A 5,414-nucleotide genomic window follows, 5' to 3' on the forward strand; every position below is an offset into this window, starting at 1 on the left:
TTCCCCGACAATGGCGCCAGAAGAAGTGCTTGATGCGTGTAGTTGACACGTCCGTTGGGAACCCCAAGAGGAAGGTGTGATGCACATAGTAGCAAGTTTTCCCTCAGAAAGAAAACAAGGTTTATCGAACCAGGAGGAGCCAAGAAGCACGTTGAAGGTTGATGGCGGAGGAGTGTAGTGCGGTGCAACACCAGGGATTCCGGCGCCAACGTGGAACCTGGACAACACAATCACAGAACTTCGCCCCAACGTAACAGCGAGGTTGTCAATCTCACCGGCTTGCTGTAAACAAAGGATTAGATGTATAGTGTGGATGATGATGGTTGTTTGCGAAGAACAGTAAAGAAAAATTGCAGTAGATTGTATTTCAGATGTAAAGAATAGGACCGGGGTCCACAGTTCACTAGCGGTGTCTCTCCCATAAGATAGCAGATGTTGGGTGAACAAATTACAGTTGGGCAATTGACAAATAAAGAAGGCATAACAATGCACATACATATATCATGATGAGTACTATGAGATTTAATCAGGGCATTACGACAAAGTACATAGACCGCTATCCAGCATGCATCTATGCCTAAAAAGTCCACCTTCAGATTATCATCCGAAACCCCTGCAGTATTAAGTTGTAAACAACTGACAATTGCATTAAGTATGGTGCGTAATGTAATCAACACAAATATCCTTAGACAAAGCATCGATGTTTTATCCCTAGTGGCAACAGCACATCCACAACCTTAGAACTTTCGTCACATCGTCCCAGATTTAATGGAGGCATGAACCCACTATCGAGCATAAATACTCCCTCTTGGAGTCACAAGTATCAACTTGGCCAGAGCCTCTACTAGCAACGGAGAGCATGCAAGAACATAATAACATATATGATAGATTGATAATCAACTTGACATAGTATTCAATATTCATCGGATCCCAACAAACACAACATGAAGGATTACAAATAGATGATCTTGATCATGATAGGCATCTCACAAGATCTAACATGATAGCACAATGGGGAGAAGACGACCATCTAGCTACTGCTATGGACCCATAGTCCAGGGGTGAACTACTCACACATCGATCCGGAGGCGATCATGGCGATGAAGAGACCTCCGGGAGATGATTCCCCTCTCCGGCAGGGTGCCGGAGGCGATCTTCTGAATCCCCCGAGATGGGATTGGCGGCGGCGGCGTCTCTGGAAGGTTTTCCGTATCGTGGCTCTCGGTACTGGGGGTTTCGCGACGGAGGCTTTAAGTAGGCGGAAGGGCGGAGTCGGGAGAGTCACGGGGCCCCACACGCTAGGGCCGTGCGGGCCCCCTCTAGGCCGCGCCGCCCTAGTGTGGCGGCGCCCCGTGGCCCCACTTCGTCTCCCCTCCGGTCTTCTGGAAGCTTCGTGGAAAAATAGGCCCCTGGGCGTTGATTTCGTCCAATTCCGAGAATATTTCCTTACTAGGATTTCTGAAACCAAAAACAGCAGAAAACAGCAACTGGCTCTTCGGCATCTCGTCAATAGGTTAGTGCCGGAAAATGCATAATCTATACCTAATAATAAAGAAAATAAGGTTTCTTGTTGGTCCGTCTATTTTTGCCCCTACTTCTGATCGAAATTACAGCTTATGCCACCGCCAAGTCCAAAAAAAAACGCTTCATCAAATCGAGTTTTAGGCCTCCGCGTGATTGTTCCGACTGTCCGTGTGTCGGACCAGGTTGTCCTTCTCACTCACGTCGGCCAGCCAAACCGGCCCAATATCGGGCCACCTCCTCCCAGCTTAGAGCATCTCCAGTCGCGTCCCCCAAACCGTCCCCCAAAGCGATTTGGGGCGCGCCGGACAAAAAAAGCGTTCCAGCCGCGTCCCCCAAAGCCCTTTTTCGTCCGGCGCGCCCCCATTCGGTGTCCGGCGCCCCAGCCCGTCCCCGTCCCACGGGGGACGCACCGGGGACGCCGGACACAACAGCGAGGCGGGGAGTGGCGGGGCCGACCCGTCGGCGGCACAATTAATTTAAACCTAACCGTCGCCTACCTCGCGACGGAAGTTATTGGCGCGCAGCGACGGTGCGGTTCCCGCGAGAGGGCGCGGCGGCGCGTCCCGTCGCGCCTAGCTCTGCGTGCCGGCGTTAATGAGCGCCACCGCTCCTCCGCCTCCCTCCGGCCTATAAAAAGGGGCGCCTCTCATCGTCCCTCTCACACACAAACCCTAGCGCCTCTCTCCCAAACCCTAGCCGCCACCATCTCTCAACAAGACTCGACGCTATGTCCGGTAGGGCGGAGGCGGACCTCGCGGCCGCGGCCGTGGTCGTGGTCGTGGTCGTGGCCGCGGCGCAGGCTGAACGCTCGCCGTCGCCTTCCACGCCGCCGCCTTCATCATCGTCGGAGATGGACGTGGAGCCGGACGTCCTGTTCGAGTTCGTCCACGTCCTCAAGGGCGACCCGCGCGGCATCCGGAGGCTGCCGGACTCCTTCGCCGAGTACGTCGGCGGCGTACGCCCGCGCACGATGCATCTGCGGGAGCATTCGTGCGGCTACTGCCGGTGGATCGTCAAGGCGATCTACGACGCGCGCGGCAAGATGTACTTCAACATCGGGCCGGGAGAAGTTCGCGCGCCACCACAGCCTCCAAGCCGGCTTCATCCTCGTGTTCTCCTACTTCGGCAACAGGGACATGAGCGTCAAGGTCTTCGACGAGAGGCGCTGCCTCCGGGACTACCACGTCGACAGGGACGACGACAGCACCGACGAGGAGGACGGCTGAATGAGTGTTGTTTCTTCGCAGCGAATACGTGCACGGAGGTTTCTGCTGTTCGCCTCATCGGTAGAACCAACAAGGGCACCATCCTCCCGCTGGATTTTCCGAGTTTAGGTGATCAGGTGTGCCCTCGAGTGTTCTTTCTTAGCAGCGAACACACGAAACCTTCGATGCACGGCCTAGTTAGGTTTAGTTTCTTTGCAATATTTTATATTTGTGTCCACCATGGTTCAAACTATGTATTAGTTTGTGGAAAACCATGTTCCAAACTGTGTTTTCGTGTAAACCACGTTCCAAATTATGTATTAGTTTGTGGAAATTGAAATAAAAATGCTAGAAAAATTATTTTAAATGTTTGGGGGCGGCGTTTGGGGGACGCGGCTGGGGAGCGACGTCCCCCAAACGCGGCACGAACGAAACACGTCCCCCAAACGCTCGATCCGGCGCGGTTTGGGGGACGGTTTGGGGGACGCGGCTGGAGATGCTCTTACCTATCTAACCCGAAGGGACTCTGCTCAAAGAAAAAAAAAAGAGAACGAGCTCGGTACGAACTCGATTCCTCGGGAACCAATCTCAGTTTGTTTCCTCCCCGCCCACAAAAATCGACCTTATATAGTCCGTCTTCTCCACACAGATCCCCATAGAAACGCAGCGAAAAATCTCATCAAATCGATTGCACGAACTCTCCGGATTTCGCTCGCCAACGAATCTCGAAACTGAGCTTCCCGTAGGCAACGGATGCCCCGGATCGATGGATCCCTCTATCTACAAGCCTGCCGCATACATCGGCGCTCACCTGGGTTGCCACCTCGCCGGTGTCGCCGCCTTCCAATGGCTCGGTCACCCTTCAGCGCCCCTTGCGACTCACCTGCGCGGGCTGCGCGGCCCTGACCAGACGGTCGCCGCCATCGTCAGATCCAGTCGGAGATGGTCGGCTGCTGCTCTACGTCTCGCCGGCCAAAGGAAAGACGCGGCCAGTGACGACTGGGCAAGAGTTTCTCTGCTTCGAAAGCTAGACAATTCAGGATTGATTGGACACTAATTTTTTTTCGTCCGGGATCAAGTGGGCATGTTTTGACGTGGAAGCAAACTGGGTATCGACTCTGTTGTTAGTTCTGGCAGGATTAAGCTGGATATAAACTGGTCGTCGACGACAATCCGAGGAGCCCCTTCGAAAGCTAGACAATTCAGGATTGATTGGACACTAATTTTTTTTCGTCCGGGATCAAGTGGGCATGTTTTGACGTGGAAGCAAACTGGGTATCGACTCTGTTGTTAGTTCTGGCAGGATTAAGCTGGATATAAACTGGTCGTCGACGACAATCCGAGGAGCCCCTGACCATGAATCCATGATGCGTCGTGGTGTGCGCTGTGCTGCTTTACCAGTGACGAATAGGGTATGCATGTGGCCCAAACGACAGTCTTTTTTACTGCTGTTAGTCGATGATGAGCAACCTGGTGGTGGCTTATCATGCTGACGACCCGTCCGCCGCACAGCATGAGTTGCACCTCGAAGAGGGGCTCCTCCACACGTCCATTGAAGACTTGCAAAGCATTCAAGCGTGTCTAAAAGCTAGCAGCACCTTCAAAAAATTGTTTATACGTGTCAAAATACATGCATTAGACGGAGGCTCTGAAGCTGCTTTTCCGCACTGGACTAGGCTGTGAATACACATAATTTCTCTTTCTCTGTACATATCCTTCTTTTTCATGCTTAGGTTGATGTTATTTTAGCATAGTAAGAATTTAGTAAATGCATTGAGCGAAGAGAAAATAGCAAATGTGGTCTAGCATCTATTCAGTTTTCAGCAAAAGAAGTTGGTCCTGGTTTTCAAATTAGCATCATTGTTGCGACTCTTCACTTCTTAAAGGAGCATGCTAAACTTGCTTGATTTGTCAATGATTATCAATCTATTGTGTTTTCAAAAAGTCTTGGAAGGCTGCTACATATGATACATCACAACTTTATATCGCATATGGTTGTTTCAAATATAAACATATTAAAATTAAAAACATTGTCCACAATAGTACTACAAGTGTCCATAAAAAGATGTCCGAGATTTATCTAAATTTGAATGTTTTATCTCGGATCCGGGAGGAATACTGAGGAGAAGCTTCATATAGAGCAAGAGGGTCTGTGTGGCTCTGGTTTTTTTTCGAAATGGGGTGATCCCCCGCCTCTGCATCGGTTGATGCACACAACCTTTTATTAATCAAAGTAGAATTCAAAGTTTACAAATCAACGATCACCGAGGGTCGATACAAAAATCAACCATCAAAACAAAAGAAAACTGCTAGACAATCTGGCTCTGTACGGATCCGAGATTTATCTAAGATTTTCCTGGATCTACCTCAATTTCCTGTGTTAGGGTGCTCGCAAAAAAAACTACATGCTGTTGTTTACGGCGGAAGTGGATAAAGCTGTGGATGCTAGACACTCTTAAAATGAGGATTTCTGCCTCTTAACTCTTAACTATATTGGACATGTATCAGTAGTTCCTCCCCGTGAGTAGCTACCATGGATATAATTTTAGTGAGATTTCATTGAATTTCAGTAGAACTTGAAATAATTATATTTTGGTAAAAATAATTCAAACATTCATTGCTACACCTAATTCAAATAGTTCAAAATAGTTTTCAAAATTTGAAATATTTAAATGAATTTTGAGA

The sequence above is a fragment of the Lolium rigidum genome, unplaced genomic scaffold, assembly GCF_022539505.1.
Source record: "Lolium rigidum isolate FL_2022 unplaced genomic scaffold, APGP_CSIRO_Lrig_0.1 contig_5228_1, whole genome shotgun sequence".
NCBI lineage: Eukaryota > Viridiplantae > Streptophyta > Magnoliopsida > Poales > Poaceae > Lolium > Lolium rigidum.